We start from the raw sequence: 19,425 nt of genomic DNA, 5'->3' as shown, positions 1-19,425 counted from the left end.
GATGGTGTCTACCCCAGTGTTACCCATGCGGCTGGGTGGGACAGTGTGGGTTCATTAGGAGCGGGCATATTCTACTGCTCTAGGGCTTACCTGCTTTCACATGCATCATGTTTACAGTGTGACTAGCACCACTATAAAAACATGATGCCGTGGACAACACAGCCTGTAGATGGATGTTCTGACAGTAAAGATTAGTAGATACTTTACTGGTAGGCACAAGCAAAGGCCCTTTAATATGTGATCTCTAATCCTTAAGAGTCTGGAATGGCTTTAATAAGGTTAAGAAGCTGGCTTAAGGGCACATAGCTAGGAAGAGGCATAGACAGGATTCAATCCTAAACATGGTGGATACTGAGGCCCTAGCTTTTCTCTCCCTACACTGTGTTACCTTCCTCTTTAAGGGAGACCCCTCACTGAGAGGAGAATCTGGTTCATTTAAGTTACTGCAGTAGAGGTCCCCTTTGTGTTTTCGAATGAAAGCTTATTAGGGCTCAAAGAAGATTATAAGGTTTCCAAATTGTGATTTCATTTCGAATGGGCTTCAGAAGAGGAGAATGTATAGTTTGTGAAATATACCAATTATTATGTTTCTACAAATCAAAGATTTATCCTATTGATGTAGCCCTTTAATACAGCTGATGGAGCCCAAGTCTGAGAATCACCACACAAGCCTGCCTGCCTGGGCTTCTCTCATGGCTCAGATGGTAAAGAATATACCTGCAATGCAGGAGATGTGGGTTAATTTCTTGGCTTGGGAAGATCCTCTGGAGAAGAAAATGGCGATCCACTCCAGTCATTATTCTTGCCTGGAGAATTCCATGGACAGAGAAGCCTGGCAGGCTATAGTCCATGGGGTTGCAAAGACTCGGACATGCGTGAGCAACCAGCACTAACTAACTAAGGCCTGCCTGGCCCTGTGAAAGCTTTGGGGACTGGGAGACACAGCTCCTCCACTGCTTCTGCTTTCTGCAGTAAAATTTCAGCCAGTATTGACCTGCTGCTCCACGTTTGCTTGCATCTGGCAACTTTGCAAATTCACTGATTTTACTTCCAAACTTTGTGGTTCAAGGGCTCCATCTTGAGGCATGTTCTATTTCTCTCGGTGCCTCTGAGTCTGGGGAGAGATGCAAAGCATGATGAGAAACTTTGCTGCATAGAACAGTGACTTCTACTTGCTAAAGATTTTATTCAGTCTTCACAGCAAAAATTTCAGGCTATAGAAAGGCACCTGCTTAAAAAAAAGATAATTCAGGCTGTAGGACAATGACACGATTTTGAGCAGGGACGTTTGGTGGCTCAAATGGTAAAGAATCTGCTTGCAGTGCAGGAGACTCAGATTCGATCTCTGGGTTGGGAAGATCCCCCAGAGAAGGGAATAGCAACCCACCCCAGTATTCTTGCCTGGAGAATCTCATGGACAGAGGAGCATGTAAGGCTACAGTCCATGGACTAGCAAAAAGTTGGACTGAGCGACTAACACTTTCACTTCAGGGTTACAAATAATGGCTCCTCTTACAAATATATTTATCTTTAACAATAATTCCAAAGTGAAAGTCATTTTTTATTTGTTTCCTCCACTTGTTGGGACAAATTCACAGAAGCCACATTATTAGAATTGCTGGGTCCCAGAGAAAAGCACAGATGAAATCAACAAAGTCCTCTGAGATCCTTCATTGGATCCTACTTCCAAGGGATCAGTCAGAAACACAGGCCATGATTCAGTCTTCCAAATATAGGTGGGAAAGCTTCATGACAGCAAGGCCATGGACTAACTAAGTGCCCTGCTGTACCCCCAGACTCCCAAATCCACAAACAAATCCATTATCCTATCAGGCAAGTGCCCTTCCCATCTCCAAGTCAAGGCTGAGCAAACGCCAATCCAATACCAGAAACCTTCCCACCTGACAAATATTTTGAGCCTTTCCTGTTGTGCCTGGGTTTCAGCAGACTTTGGTTTTACTCGTCCCTAAATGGGTTGCCCAGGTGGCTCAAACAGTAAACAAACTGTCTGCAACGTGGGAGACCCAGGTTTGATCCCTGGGTCAGGAAGATCACTTGGAGAAGGGAATGGCAACCCACTCCAATATTCTTGCCTGGGAAATGCCATGGACAGAGGAGTCTGGCAGGCTACATTCCATGGGATCACAAGAGTCATGACTTAGTGACTAAATAACAACAACAGCAAATATACCATGCATCTTCACACTTCCATGCCTTCCTTCCTGCATATTGTTTCTTCTGAATGAATTGTCACCACCTCCCTCCCACTGCCATCTACATTACAGTTGTCTTGGTGAACTGCTACGTCATCTTTCAAGGCTTATCATTCAAGAAACCTCCCACTCAGTGTCTGTTGGAATAACGACATGCTACTTCTTGTGTCTTATCATAGGATTATGCTCTACCTTCCATTGATACTTTCTTCACATTGCATAATTTTAATATAGTTCTCCCTTGCTAAAGTGTGGTTGCCTTTGCATACCATCTTACTCATTTTGGTATCCCCAGATTTTTAGTGTTCAACAGACAATGGAAATGTAATATACTTTGGAAGACAGTGTTGTCTTATCAATAGGGGAAATACTATTAACACACTCACCAAATGATGTATGGGCTTCCCAGGTAGCGCTAGTGGTAAAGAGCCTGCCTGAAAATCCAGGAGACTTAAGAGACGTAGGTTTGATCCCAGGGTCGGGCAGATCCCCTGGAGAAGGAAATGGCAACCCACTCCAGTATCCTTGCCTGGAGAATCCCATGGACAGAGGAGCCTGGTGGGCTACAGTTCATGGAGTTGCAAAGAGTCAGACATGACTTAAGCGACTTAGCATGCATGCAAATGATGTACATGATTAAAACATCCAATATGGGACTGAAAGGAAAAACAGAAAGATGGCCAAAAAAGGTCAAAATTTAAAATAAGAGACTGGGTTTCCTTGAGAGTCTATCTTTCCTTTCTCTTGCCCTTTCCCAATCTCTAAAGAGCTATCACACAGAAAGATGACCACTCCACAATGAAGACTGGTTCTGAACTTTTATAGTTACATGTTTTTGAACAGAGTAGGAGACAAAATAAAGAGAGGAAGGAGAGATTCCCTCATACCCCTAAAGTCTACTCAACACCTCCACCTGGATATCTTCTAGCCCCTTAAATGCAAGATGTCCAATAGGAAACTCAGCTTACCCAGTGGTGGACAAACCATGGCTCTTAGGCCAAATATGAACCACTGTGTTTTTGTAAATAAAATTTTACTTGAATACAGTCATGTCCATTTGTCTGTAGATTGTCTATGATTGCCTTCATGCTACAACACCAGAGCTGAGCAGTTAGAGTCAGTTTAGCCCACAAAGCCCCAAATATTTGCTATCTGCCTTTTTATTTTTAAAAAAATTGCTGAGTCCTGGATTCTTAACAATCCAGATCACTCTATTGACTGTGTTCTTCATTTTAACAATTGGCATTGCTACCCATCCTGAGGTCCAACTATAATCCTTCTCTCCTCTCACTCTCAACTCAGGTAGCCAATCACTTGCCGATCAAACCACTGTTGTTTCAACTTTTGAAATATGCCTAGAACTTCCCCCATCTGCATTCACTACATCAGTCCAAAGCAACCTTCTCTTTCACCTGAGCTACAGCACAACATCCTACCTGCTCTCCCCACAACCAGTCTGGAATGATTTTTCTTTAAAAAAAAAAGCAAGCAAACAGACAAAATGTATGTATGTATTTATTTTTGGCTGTGCTGAGTCTTCATTGCTGGGCACAGGCTTTCTCTAGTTGTGAACAGGGGCTGCTCTCTGGTTGTAGTGCACAGGGTTCTCATTGTGGTGGCTTTCCTTGTTGTGAAGCACAGGCTCTAGGGCACGTGAGTTTCAGTAGTTGTGGCACAGGCCCTTCTTTGCTCTGCAACATGTGGAATCTTCCCAGACCAGGAATTGAATTCATGTCCTCTGCATTGGAGGGCAGATTTTTAACCACTGGACTACCCGGCAAGTCCTGGAGTGACTTTTCTAAACCATAAATTTGATTGTTATCTAATTAAATAACAATCCTAATTAAATCCCTTCACTAACCTCCGATTGCCTTTAGGACAAGGACTAAAATCTTCAACATGGCCTTCAAAGGCCTTTGAGACCCGCTCAAGCCTTCCTCCCCAGCTCCATTTCCAGTAACATCCCTTGCTCTTCCCCTCAGCTATTGTTCTGTCACAGCCTTTCTTCTCTTCCCTCTTCAAGCCACAGTGTGCACGCTGTACCTTGATCTGATTCATTTCCTCTTTCTTCTGCACCTTTCACTTTCTGTTTCCAATGCCTATTCATCCTTATCTGCTGCTTCCTCCAGAAAGCCTTCCCTAACTGCCACAGATTATGCCTCCCACCTATATCTTCCCAAATTACTATAAGAAATATGCAATAACATATTTTATGTTTTATGTCATTATATTATGGGCTTCCCTGGTAGCTCAGATGTTAAAGAAATCTGCTTGTAATATAGGCGACCTGGGTTCGATTCCTGGGTGGGGAAGGTCCCCTGGAGAAGGGAATGACACCCTGCTCCAGTATTCTTGCCTGGAGAATTCCATATAACACCATATGTATGCGTAAAGTCTCTCAGTTGTGTCTGACTCTTTGCAACCCCATGGACTGTAGCCCACTAGGCTCCTCCGTCCATGGAATTCTCCAGGCAAGAATACTGGAGTGGGTTGCCATTTCCTTCTCCAAGGGATCTTCCCAACAAAGGGATCAAACCCTGGTCTCCTGCACAGCAGGCAGACTCTTCACAATCTGAGCCACCAGGGAAGTCCACGTATAACATCATAATGTATACTAAATATGTAATATATAATACAAATTATGTTTATTTATATAAAATGCAATTTATTACAGACCTTTGTTGCCTGACTCTCCTGGAAGACTATGAGCTTCATAAGTGCATGGGTTGTTCTCTTTATTTCCTATCCCATCCACAGTGAACAACATGTGGTAAATATTCGATTCTACAGAGCATGAAGCTTTACCCAGGATCTCCCTCAACTGCCTGACACCTACTTCCTCCCCAGCATCTATGGCTGGAGTAGTGTTAGTTACTCAGTTGTGTCTGACTCATTGTGACCCCGTGGACTGTAGCCAGGCTCCTCTGTCCATGGGATTTTCCAGGCAAGAATACTGGAGTGGGTTGCCATTTCCTTCTCCAGGGGATCTTCCCAACCCAGGAATCAAATCCAGGTCTCCTGCATTGCAAGCAGATTCTTTACTGTCTTTGCCACTGGGGAAGCCCATGTAGCCTCAGCAAAATCGTTACCATTACTGTGTATTTTTTTTTTCAATGCACTCCCCACTTTTCCCTTGCTGTGCTCTGTATCATGGTGGTTTGAACCATGAAGATCACATTTCCCAGGTTAGATTCAGCCAGTGGGAAGCCCTGCCAAAAGCCTGGAGAATGGTAAGAAATGCAATGCATTTCTCCCGTGCCCATTCACTCTCTCTCTTTCTCTCCCCACCTTCTCCTGTGAGCAGAATAGCCAGCAGCAGCGATGTGTCTTCATTACCCCAGCTATTGCTGGGCAGCCCCTGCCCTGATTTCAGCCCCTCAGGGTAACCCTGGCTCTTGAGTTCTGCTAACGCTATCTTTTCCATTCCACCTTCAGCACTGGGAATGCTTCCCAATATGCTCTTTGGACTCTTTTAACACCTTTGCAATTTCATCCCTACTATTCAATTCCTTTAATTAAACTATCTGCTATAATTTCTTTTTTTCCTGACTAGTCTCTACCTGACATCATTACTGAAGCTATTTTCTTACATTTAGAATTCTACCTGACATTCATATATGTTGAAGAACATCTATATAAAGCACACAAATTTGGGATAAACCTCACTGAACAAAGACTGAAATCTATGTAAAAAGGCATGCTGGAGGGAGAGTGTAAAATCTTAGATTTATGAAAGGAGGCAGGACCTAAAACATGTAATCAGAAGAACACTGCCTTGTGACATCAGGTTTGAACACCAGAGTTTGTTGCAACTGACAGACTCTAATCTATAAAGTGGATATGCAGAAAGGGGACCAAGGGTGAAAAGAGGAGAGAGAGAGTGGTATAGGGACAATTTTTCAGGAAATACCAAATTTTTTAACAGATGACTTTAAGCTGAGGGGTAATTTTCAGCTTGGCACTATGAAGCAAGACTCAGATAGAAGTGAAAATACCATCAACTAAGCAGTAATTCTCAGTAGACTGCAGGAAACTCTGTTCTCACAGAGAATAATACAGGAGTAATAACTTGCCCCCTAAAACAGTGGGGAAACCATTCATAAGAGCCTGGAATAAAATAGAGCCTGAGAATCAGCTGAATGTTTGAAAGCCAAAAATTACAGATGGATAATAAATTGAATAACCAGAAAAAGTTCATGCACTTGGATTTAGAAAATCAGCTTATTAGCATTTTGGCATTGCAAATACCATTTTTCAAAAAATAATTTCATTCATTTGGGCCCCTGTGTGGATCACAATAAACTGTAGAAAATTCTGAAAGAGCTGGGAATACCAGACCACCTGACCTGCCTCTTGAGAAACCTATATGCAGGTCAGGAAGCAACACTTAGAACTGGATATGGAACAACAGACTGGTTCCAAATAGGAAAAGGAGTACGTCAAGGCTGTATATTGTCACCCTGCTTATTTACCTTATATGCAGAGTACATCATGAGAAACACTGGGTTGGAGGAAGCACAAGCTGGAATCAAAATTGCTGGGAGAAATATCAATAACCTCAGTTATTCAGATAACACTACCCTTATGGCAGAAAGTGAAGAAGAACTAAAGAGCCTCTTGATGAAAGTGAAAGTGGAGAGTGAAAAAGTTGGCTTAAAGCTCAACATTCAGAAAACAAAGATCATGGCATCTGGTCCCGTCACTTCATGGCAAATAGATGGGGAAACAGTGGCTGACTTTATTTTTTTGGGCTCCAAAATCACTGCAGATGGTGATTGCAGCCATGACATTAAAAGATGCTTACTCCTTGGAAGGAAAGTTATGACCAACCTAGATAGCATATTCAAAAGCAGAGACATTACTTTGCCAACAAAGGTTTGTCTAGTCAAGGCTATGGTTTTTCCAGTGGTCATGTATGGATGTGAGAGTTGGACTATAAAGAAAGCTGAGTGCTGAAGAATGGATGCTTTTGAACTGTGGTGTTGGAGAAAACTCTTGAGAGTTCCTTGGACTGCAAGGAGATCCAACCAGTCCATCCTGGTTGGATGGACTATCTAAAAGAGATCAGTCCTGGGTGTTCATTGGAAGGACTGATGTTGAAGCTGAAACTCCAATATTTGGCCACCTGATGCAAGGAGCTGACTCATTGGAAAAGACCCTGTTGCTGGGAGGGATTGAGGGAAGGAGGAGAAGGGGACGACAGAGGATAAGATAGTTGGATGGCATCACCGACTCGATGAACATGGGTTTGGGTGGACTCCAGGAGTTGGTGATGGACAGGGAGGCCTGGCGTGCTGCGGTTCATGGGGTCACAAAGAGTCGGACATGACTGAGTGACTGAACTGAACTGAACTGAATGTATGATTTTTAATAATGCCACTTAAAGTTGGTTGAGTTTTATATTTTCACTATCATGAAGAGATTCTCTGAAAAGAAAGTTAAGCACTTTTTTATGATCGTAAGCCATACTTGAAAGTTTTTTCAGACTATTTAACAACATAAGAAAATACTTATGATTCATTAATAAATTTAAACAAGTAAAGCCTAAAACAAAGACTAGAAGACAGTTTATTTAGGAGAGATTCCTAGAAACAGGAATGTGGTCGTAGGAGGAGTGAGATGACAAAAGAGGAAAAGTCAGTAAAGGGTATGTCTTTTAGGCTGGGTCATCTCTTTGGGCAACTGAGGTTCAGTTCTATTGGGGATCCTCTCCAAAAGCATATAGAATAGTGTATTAGAATTATATTTCTTAAGACAGAGGCTGAAGTATTTCTCTATCAACTCCCATTCACATTGGCTAACCCTATCAAGGAAGTTAATGCCTTTGAACCTCTGGATAGAGTAAGCAAACTCCTGCAGCTTCAGAGAAAATAGAACAACTGGAAGTCTCTGGGATGGTTGAGACAGGAAGTTGGCAGCATGTATGGGGACTGTTCATCAGAGCCAAAGTCAAGTGAGCCAAGGAGATGTGACACAAGGCACACAACAGTATGTGTTACAGTACGCCCCTTGCACCACCCAGATATGCTCCTGCCCAAACAAGGTACACCCTGTCACTAAATATTCAAGGTAGTGGCCAGCTGCAGCCTCAAACTAAGACAGAGTTATTTTCCTTGATGGTGCCAGTAAACTAAACCCAAGGCTGTAACTGATATGCATCAGCTTATTCTGCTGCCATGCATTCCAGATTTCCTTTACTCTCAGAGTCAGAAGTTCAATTGACCTAGACTGCTCACCAAGGGAAGTAACTACATGTTTTTTAATTGTGTAATTTAGATGTTTCATTAATTCAGACTGACCTCACCAATTCAGTCCCAATTAGTGATTATTTGCTGTAGGGTCTCTTACACTTATGGAGTGTAGGTGAAATGGAAAAGTGAGCACATAGTAGTTACAATCTAGACAAGGCATATTGGAAAAAACAAAGTCCAACTCTGGGATATCATACGACCTGTCTCAAATAAAATGGGACACGAAAATGATAATATATGATATAATTATTACAACGTTTGGCATTAAGTATCAAATTTGTCTAATTCACATAACAAAATGAGTTTCAAGAGACCCAGTAACTATGAGCAAAATTAAAGTTAATGCTACCAGGATAAGAATTATTTAAGCAAATCCCTTATTCCAGATTCCCTGGTGGCTCAGATGGTAAAGAATCTGTCTGCAATGCCGGAGACCTGGGTTCAATCCCTGGGTTGGGAAGAGCCCCTGGAGAAAGGAATGGCTACTCACTCCAGTATTCTTGTCTGGAGAATCCCATGGACAGAAGAATTTGGTGGGCTACAGTCCATGGGGTCACAAAAGAGTCAGACCCATGACTGAGCAATTAACACTTTCACTTTTTCACTTACTGTAGATTGCCAATTTTGCTATTTGTTTCCTCTCAGATCAAAAACATCTCTTTCTGAGTGAAAAGTATCTAGATTACCAATTTTAAAATGCCAATAAATAGGATCCAAGGCGTTACTTATGTACTCTCCAAATTAAATGCCAAAACTGTTGAACCAAAACTGAAAATGTGAGAAAGTCCAAATATGCCATCAACACTAAATAAATCAACTTTGGGCTGAAATAGTTCAAACCCAAGCACTGTATAATTGCATCCACCACACCTGACTAAGCTGCAATTTCACTTCAATGAACTGCTTTCGGCCCAAGAACCCAGCTAGTTCTTAAGTCAGACATTTATGATATTGATGGGCACTGCTGATTTCTGTTGCCACTGCTCCATGGGATCATTCAAGCAGGTTCTGCTTCCTGAATGGACCTTATCACTAGCAAGAAGGCCCAGTGCTGGTGATTAGTCACTAATAAATTTCCCATCATTAATGTCTCCAATCACTTGCCAGTTTATGATTCAGAGCCACGGGAATAAATCCCTTAGAGCTTGGTCACTCCAGGTAATAAATCTGACTTTTCAGAGCCCCAGGCATACACATGTGTGGCCTATTTTCTCATTTCCTTTCTCACCTCTTATCCACATGAATGTTCTGTTTATACACCAAATTCACAGGGATAGATGTGGTATATGGTCTGGAAACATGATAAAATATTTGAAATAAAGTTACATGGTTCCACTAATAGTTTATTTAAGTCTTTAAAGACCTTTAGAAACATCCATCAAAATGACGCTATATTTTCCTACAGAACTGTAAGACTGGATTAACAAATATGAGCTTCTCAAATTCTGTTCCATTTAAGAAGTTTTTTTTCATATGGAGTTACCCACCTCTACTTAAAAGTCTTCAATAGAAATGACATTTTCCCCACAGTCTGCTGGTATTACACAGAATTATCTCCAAATACTGACTAAATAATATCTATCACTCAGCGCTGCAGTTCAGTGAAGAAAGGATGGTTCCTTTAACTCATTTACTGGATAAATTAGATAGCCATATGGAAAAAAGATACATTTGACTCTTACATCATTCTTTATTTTTAAAAAAATCCAGATGGATTGTATATCTAAATGTGAAAGGTAAAAGAATAAGCCGTTCCAGAGGGAAGCATAAGGAGAACATTTTGGAACTTGAAAAGATTTCTTAAATAGGACATAAAAACCATTAGCCATGAAAAAAAAAAAAAGCAAATAGTATTATATCAAAGTTTCAGGCGTGCTAAGTCACTTCAGTCATGTCTGACTCTTTGCAACCCCATGGACTATAGCCCACCAGGCTCCTCTGTCCATGGGATTCTCCAGGCAAGGGGTGGGTTGCCATGACCCCTCCAGGGGATCTTCCCGACCCAGGGATTGAACCCACATCTCTTGTGTTTCCTACATTGGCAGGTGGGTTCTTTACCACTAGCGTCACCTGGGTGCCCCTATATCAAAGTTAAGACCGTCTATCTATCAAAAGAGATCATGAACAGAGTGGAAGTCAGTTCTCACAATGGGAGAAGATATTCATGATACCCAAACCCCAAAAGGACTCACATTTTCAGTACATAAAGAACTCTCACTTATTAATAAGAAAGACAACATAATAGGAAATTAGACAAAATACTAAAATATGCTTTGTTACTGAGAATATTCAAAAAACAAGAAAAAAGGGAGGAGAAGAAAAGACACTCAACTGCCCTATTATCTGGGAAATGCAAACAAAAAAGCAAACCAAAGAAAAGAAAACAAAAGCAGGAAGAAGTTTTAAAAAGGAGTCAACACTCAGAGAAGTGATTCATACAGAGGCGAATTTTTTCTATTTTTTTTCTTTCTTTGCTTTTACAGTATTGCTCTGAGGGCAGTCCCCAGTTGTGGGGCTGTGAAGAGACACAAATATGAAAACTAAAACTCAGATGTAAAATCCATCTTTCTAGCCAGAGAAATCAGGAGAAAGGGGTCCCATAGTCCAAAAAGTGTGGGAAAAATCTTTTTTTTCTGGTACCTTTGCCCTGAAAGTGTGTCTCAATTACAGACCTGCATGGCAGTGGCAGCATGGATGACAAAAACTCTAAGATAAAACTCAATTTTCTGGCCAGAGAAACCAATAAAGAGACTCCTGAGAGGCAGAAAGTGTGAAAGAAATCCCAAAGAGAAGAGAAGTGTAGAAAAGGATCCCCTAATTCTCTGTATGAATTCACAGAAGTCCTGGGCTCCTCACCCTTGAGTCGTTTGTGCACAGAGAGACACAACAAAGCAGATGAAAAGCTTTGAGAAATGAAGTACACGTCGATCTACTGCCAAGTCTCAACCTAACCCTGAGTGGCACAGATGAGGGACAGACTGAAAGGAGCGTAGGAAAGGCTTGATAAACCAGACTGAGAGTAGAGTCATCCCCCACTTGTGTGGTGAGATAAAACTTGCAGTCTGAATCTAACTGGGTTAATTACTTGCCAGACAAAATAAATCAACTTTCTCCAGAGGATTAAAACAAGATTCCAAGGCTGCACAACAAAGGGTTCCAAACGTCCAGATAAAATAGAAAATTACCCAACATACAGAGAATGTTTTCAATGTCATCTTTTCTCAACAGATGTCAATTCTGCAATGATCCAGATAATGGAAATATTAAAGGCTTAAAGCAACAATTACAGCTGTGCTCAGTGAAATAAAGATAAACAAATTTGAAATGACTGGAAAGATAAGAGTTCTCAGCAGAAAAATAGAGACTGTAAAAAGATCACATTTAAATGTTAAATCTGAAAATTAAATATCTGAACCTTAAAAATTCCTGGACAGATGAAACATCAAAATGGAGATGATAGAGAAATAGTGAACTTAGGCAGAAAAAAAACACAATATTATAAAGCAATTATCTTCCAATTAAAAAATTAATAAAATCATAAAAGAAATCATGAACCTAAAGATAGGCCAATAAATATTATCCAATATAAAGAACAGAGCAAAAGAAATTTTTCTTTTTTTTAAATCAAGAGAGTCTCAGGGACTATAGAACAATACCTAAAAATTCAACAGTTGTATCATTGGAGTACCAGAAGGAGAGATGAAAGAGGTTGGTACAAAAAAGAAACATCAATATTTGAAGAAATATAAATTCTAGGAAATAATGATGGAAAACTTCCCATCTTGGTTTTTACAATTTCATAATTGTTTAAATAATTTGCAAATTCAAAAAGCTCTATGAATGCCAAACAGAATAAACCAAAGGGTACAGCACCCAGACACATCATAATGTAATTGCTGCAGTTAAAGTTGGAGGAAAAAACCTTGAAAGCAGCTAAAGAAAAACAACATATTATTAATACACACAGGAAAATGATTTAAATGACTGCAGATTTCTTATCAGCTTAGAGGTAAGATGGGGGAACCACATCTCTAAAGTACTAAAAGAAAGAAGCAATGACCCAAAATTCTATATCCAGAAATATCATCCAAGAACGAATGCTAAAAAATACATTTTTATATGAAAGAAAACTAAAAGAATACGTTACCCTCGGACTTGCTCTAAAATAAGTACCAAAGGCAGTCCCTCAGGCCAAATGAAAATGATGCTAGGAAAAAAATGGAACTTCATGAATGAAGAAAGAGCAATAAAAATGATAAAAAGCTGCAAAAATACAAAAGACTATGTTTTTCTTCTTAAGTTCTTTTTTAAAGGTACAACTCTTGAAAACAAAAATTATGATGTCTGGTGAAGTTTCAAAGTATGTAGATGTAATACTTATGACAGCCATAGCATAAAGGTCAGGGGAAAGATAAAGGTTCTACATTTTACTTGAAGTGGTAAAATATTGGGAAATTAAACCGAAAAACAACTTTTAAATATCTTATAGGTTAAATAGGAAAACACAAAGAAATTTTAAAATATTTTGAACTAGATGAAAATGAAAACATAACATATCAATACTTTTGGAATACAGTTTAAAAATGCTTAGATTGAAATTTGGAGTATTAAATGCCTATATTAAAAAATAAAAAAGGTCTGAAATCAATAATTTACTCAAATCAAATGTCTGGGAAATATGGCATCATGTTAAGAAAAGGAGAGAAAGAAGTGGATGTCAGAATGGTAACCAATATCTTAAGGTTTAAAGGGTTCACTATATCCATAGAAGGGGCTTCCCAGGAGGTGCTAGTGGTAAAGAACTCACCTGCTGATGCAGGAGACATAAGAGACCACGTTCAACCCCTGGGTTGGGAAGATCCCCTGGAGAAGGGCATGGCAACCCACCCCAGTATTCTTGCCTGGAGAATCCCATGGACAGAGGAGCCTGGCAGGCTACATACAGTCCATGGAGTTGCAAAGAGTCAGACATGACTGACTGATTAAGCACACATGCATATACTAGAAATATCAATCTTGGTCATTCTTTTTTAAATGTTAAGTGTAAAGAAAATTCTATAAATACTAAGACCTGAAAAACAAACCACCAACAAAGGAACAAAAAGCAAGCTGAGTTTAGAATTCTTTTCTGCAATACAAAATGTTAGAAGACAACTGCTCAATAGCTAATAAATTTGAGAGAAAAGGAATGTGACTCAGTTATTTCATATCACTCACAGTTGTCATATATTTACGTGTAAACAACAGAAAGTCAACTCACATATGCGAAGCCTCAAAAAATATATTCTTTATATATGCACTTTTGAAAAACTTGCTTTAAATGAACTCTATAAGTTGAGAAAGAAGGAAGATAAGAAACTTAATAGATAAATTGTATTACAAAAGGATCAGCAGGGAACATCAAACCTGCTAAATCAAGAATTAATGTAAATGGTTTTAATGGATTTGGTTGTGAAACTGCGTGCAATCATCAACACATAGTTGACAATTATGTAGTTATATATTAGAAGAGATATAAAAGCAATCATTAAATAGCATTAATACAGGTATAAGTCTCCAGATAAGGAGGTAATTGCATCAAAGAAGAAAGTAAATGCCTTTTTTAAGTTTCTTATTTTTAAGTGGAGAGGGATTGTTTAAAGTGGCATTTTACTCTTGACTCAGAGAAATATATATTTTCCAAATCTTCTGAAGACATTAAGGTTAATAAAATTAAAATATAACATTGTTGCTACTGTTGTTTAGTCATTAAGTCACGACCGGCTCTTTACAACCCCATGCACTATAGTCCACCAGGTTCCACTGTCCATAGGATTTCCCAGGCAAGAAAACTGGAGTAGGTAGCCATTCCCTTCTTCAGGGAATCTTCAAGACCCAGGGATCAAACCTAGGTTTCCTGCATTGCAGGTAGATTCCAGAGATGGAACCTGGGTCTCCTGCATTGCAGGCAGATTCTTTACCACTGAGCCACCAGGGAAGCCCATAAAGTATGATATACTGCTTTTCATTTAATCTAAGGCAAGAAACATCTTTTTTAATATACCACAAGGAAAGAAAAAATGCTGCCAATTAAGCTATAGCATATCATCAATTATGATGCATTCTAATTCCAGAAGTACTAAAATGTTAAAAATGTTTCTTAGAATTTATAAAATATATTGTTTTCCAAATCCCTGGAGAAGACAAAAGCAAGATTCAAGTTTATGTAACAAAAGAAAAATAAAACAAAGGAATCATAAGGAAAAAACATAAAATAAAAGAGCAAAAATAAGAGCAAATCCAGCAGGTATAACAACAAATATTTATGCATTAAGTACAACTGTATTTCAATTTAAAAAAAAAAATGAAAACAAAGCAAACACTCATTCTGGGATAAAATAGTAGGGTAAATCATATGCTATTTATAGGACACAAATCTAAAACAAAATGATACAATGTTTAAAACTTTTTAAAAAAGATAAATAAACAAGGTGAAGCCAAAAAAGTTAAGTAGTATAAAAAGGATCATTTTATAATAAACATGTGATTTAAAATGAAGATATGTTAGTCATAAAATGTTTGTGTTAAATAACACTACATTACAAAGTACAAAACAAAAACTATTTAAAATACAGGAATAAAATGGAAAGACAATATAATACTGGAAATTTTTGACCTTTCTTATATTCAGACAAAAATAACTAAACAATCTTGAAGATGTAGAGAATCTGTACATATAAAGAGCATGGTTTATTTAATAAATGTATACCACATAATCTGCAAAAGAAAATAAACCTTTTATCAATGTCCATGGTAATATTTTTAAATGATTGTATATTAGACCATGAAGTAAGCCTCAATAAATTCCAAAAAGCAGATACTTTGCAGGTTATGGGCTTCCCTGGTGGCTCAGATGGTAAAGCATCTGCCTGCAATGAAGGAGACCTGGGTTCAATCCCTGTGTCGCAAAGATCCCCTGGAAAAAGAAATGGCAACCCACTCCAGTACTTTTGCCTGGAAAATTACATGGACAGAGGAGCCTGGTAGGCTACAGTCTATGGGGTCACAAAGAGTAGGACATGCCTGAGCGACTTCACTTTTGCAGGTTATATTCCTAACCTCAGTGTAAAAAAAAAAAGATTTAAAAGAATAATATTTCAAGCAAAATCATTATTCAGCTGTTAGAAAAATACAAAGTTTTCAACAATTCTTGGGTCAAATGAGAAATGAAACATTATTTATCAATCACTTAGAAAATAACAGCAAGTCAAATAAATCAGATAAACAGGAACAGCCTAATAGAAAATCAAGCAAAGAATATTGGCAAGCAATTTATAGAAGTATTAGTAGCTAATAAATGAAATTACCCTAACCTAACAAAAATCAAAGAAGTGTACATTAATATAAAATAATAATGTACTTCTTTACATATCAATTTTGCAAAAATTAGAAAAGACAGTTCTCCTTTGGTGTTGGATAGAATATTAGAAAGCATATGACTTAGAGGTAATATAAATTGGTAAAACATCATGAAAAGGCAATTGGCCATATTATAGGGAACTGGAATGCAAAAGTAGGAAGTCAAAAAACACCTGGAGTTAACAGGCAAATTTGGCCTTGGAATATGGAATGAAGCAGGGCAAAGACTAATAGAGTTTTGCCAAGAAAATGCACTGGTCATAGCAAACACCCTCTTCGAACAACACAAGAGAAGACTCTACACATGGACATCACCAGATGGTCAACAGCGAAATCAGATTGATTATATTCTTTGCAGCCAAAGATGGAGAAGCTCTATACAGTCAACAAAAACAAGACCAGGAGCTGACTGTGGCTCAGATCATGAACTCGTTATTGCCAGATTCAGACTTAAATTGAAGAAAGTAGGGAAAACCACTAGACCATTCAGGTATGACCTAAATCAAATCCCTTATGATTTTACAATGGAAGTGAGAAATAGATTTAAGGGCCTAGATCTGATAGATAGAGTGCCTGATGAACTATGGATGGAGTTTCGGAACACTGTACAGGAGACAGGGATCATGACCATCCCCATGGAAAAGAAATGCAAAAAAGCAAAATGGCTGTCTGGGGAGGCCTTACAAATAGCTGTGAAAAGAAGAGAAGCAAAAAGCAAAGGAGAAAAGGAAAGATATAAGCATCTGAATGCAGAGTTCCAAAGAATAGCAAGAAGAGATAAGAAAGCCTTCCTCAGTGATCAATGCAAAGAAATAGACGAAAACAACAGAATGGAAAAGACTAGAGATTTCATCAAGAAAATTAGAGATACCAAGGGAACACTTAATGCAAAGATGGGCTCGATAAAGGACAGAAATGGCATGGACCTAACAGAAGCAGAAGATATTAAGAAGAGGTGGCAAGAATACACAGAAGAACTGTACAAAAAAGATCTTCACCATCCAGATAATCACGATGGTGTGATCACTCACCTAGAGCCAGACATCCTGGAATGGGAAGTCAAGTGGGCCTTAGAAAGCATCACTACGAACAAAGCTAGTGGAGGTGATGGAATTCCAGTTGAGCTATTTCAAATCCTGAAAGATGACACTGTGAAAGTGCTGCACTCAATATGCCAGCGAATCTGGAAAACTCAGCAGTGGCCACAGGACTGGAAAAAGTCAGTTTTTATTCCAAGAAAGGCAATGCCAAAGAATGCTCAAACTACCGCACAATTGCACTCATCTCACACGCTAGTAAAGTAATGTTCAAAATTCTCCAAGCCAGGCTTCAGCAATATGTGAACCATGAACTTCCAGATGTTCAAGCTGGTTTTAGAAAAGGGAGAGGAACCAGGACCAAATTGCCAACATCCGCTGGATCATGGAAAAAGCAAGAGAGTTCCAGAAAAACATCTCTTTCTGCTTTATTGACTATGCCAAAGCCTTTGACTGTGTGGATCACAATAAACTGTGGAAAATTCTGAAAGAGATGGGAATACCAGAACACCTGACCTGCCTGTTGAGAAATTTGTATGCAGGTCAGGAAGCAACAGTTAGACCTGGACATGAAACAACAGACTGGTTCCAAATAGGAAAAGGAGTACGTCAAGGCTGTATATTGTCACCCTGTTTATTTAACTTATATGCAGAATACATCATGAGAAACGCTGGGCTGGAAGAAGCACAAGCTGGAATCAAGATTGCTGGGAGAAATATCAATAACCTCAGATATGCAGATGACACCACCCTTATGGCAGAAAGTGAAGAGGAACTAAAAAGCCTCTTGATGAATGTGATAGAGGAGAGTGAAAAAGTTGGCTGAAAACTCAACATTCAGAAAACAAAGATCATGGCATCTGGTCCCATCACTTCATGGGAAATAGATGGGGAAACAGTGTCAGACTTTTATTTTTGGGGTCTCCAAAATCACTTCAGATGGTGACTGCAGCCATGAAATTAAAAGACGATTACTCCTTGGAAGAAAAGTTATGACCAACCTAGATAGCATATTCAAAAGCAGAGACATTATTTTGCCAACAAAGGTCCGTCTAATCAAGGCTATGGTTTTTCCAGTGGTCATGTATGGATGTGAGAGTTGGACTGTGAAGAAGGCTGAGCCCCGAAGAATTGATGCTTTTGAACTGTGGTGTTGGAGAAGACTCTTGAGAGTCCCTTGGACTGCAAGGAGATCCAACCAGTCCATTCTGAAGGAGATCAGCCCTGGGATTGCTTTGGAAGGAATGATGCTAAAGCTGAAACTCCAGTACTTTGGCCACCTCATGCGAAGAGTTGACTCATTGGAAAAGACTCTGATGCTGGGAGGGATTGGGGGCAGGAGGAGAAGGGGACGACAGAGGATGAGATGGCTGGATGGCATCACTGGCTCGATGGACGTGAGTCTGGGTGAACTCCGGGAGTTGGTGATGGACAGGGAGGCCTGGCATGCTGGGATTCATGGGGTTGCAAAGAGTCGGACACAACTGAGCGACTGAACTGAAGCTTAGTTTCAAAGAGATTAAGTATATAATTGCCCGGGAATGCAAGCATCTCTGATAAAGTGTTCCTATCTTCCTGGCACTTGCAAAGTCACATTTGTGAACTAGTAAGCCCACTGGGTGATCACCGGTTGAGCAACTAAAGCAATCACGTAAAAAACACATCCAGCTGGTCTTTGGTTTGTTTGTTTTTTGTTTTTTTTTTTTTGATAAAACATTTTATATAAAGAAGTTATAGGAAAGTGATGTAAGCATCATGGTGGTTTCAGACGTCATCCCTGTTCAGTTCTGTTCAGTTCAATCAGTCATATCTGACTCTTTGTGACCCCATGGACTCCAGCACACCAGGTTTCCCTGTCCATCACCAACTCCCGGAGCCTACTCAAACTCATGTCCATCGTGTCAGTGATGCCATCCAACCATGCTCTATCATCCCCTTCTCCTCCCAGCATCAGGGTCTTTTCCAATGAGTCAGTTCTTTGCATCAAGTAGCCAAAGTATTGGAGTTTCAGCTTCAGCATCAGTCCTTTCAGTGAATATTCAGGACTCATTTCCTTTAGGATGGATTGGTTGGATCTCCTTTCAGTCCAAGGGACTCTCAGGAGTCTTTTCCAACACCACAGTTCAAAAGCATCAATTCTTTGGCACTCAGCTTTCTTTATAGTCCAACTCTCTCATCCATACATGACTACTGGAAAAACCATAGCTTTGACTAGATGGACCTTTGTTGGTAAAGCACAGGGATGACGACCACTTCCAATTTGCCTTGAATGTTAGGTCCATGAATCAGGGTCCATTATCTCTGTATATTAAGGTTATTAAGGCCATTAAGGTTCATGGTCCTCAGTTCTAATTGTGCTGCAGCCTTGTTGTGGTCCAGAAATGATTTAAAAAAAGCCACTTGTTGCATAAATAGCAATGTGTATTGTGTTGATCATTGTTGTTGCTTTTGTTTAGTCACTAAGTCATGTCTGACTCTTTGTGACCTCATGGACTGTAGCCCATCAGGTTCCTCTGTCCATGGGAT

The sequence above is a fragment of the Bubalus bubalis genome, chromosome X (assembly GCF_019923935.1).
Source record: "Bubalus bubalis isolate 160015118507 breed Murrah chromosome X, NDDB_SH_1, whole genome shotgun sequence".
NCBI lineage: Eukaryota > Metazoa > Chordata > Mammalia > Artiodactyla > Bovidae > Bubalus > Bubalus bubalis.
Note: the sequence above shows the minus strand (reverse complement) of the source record.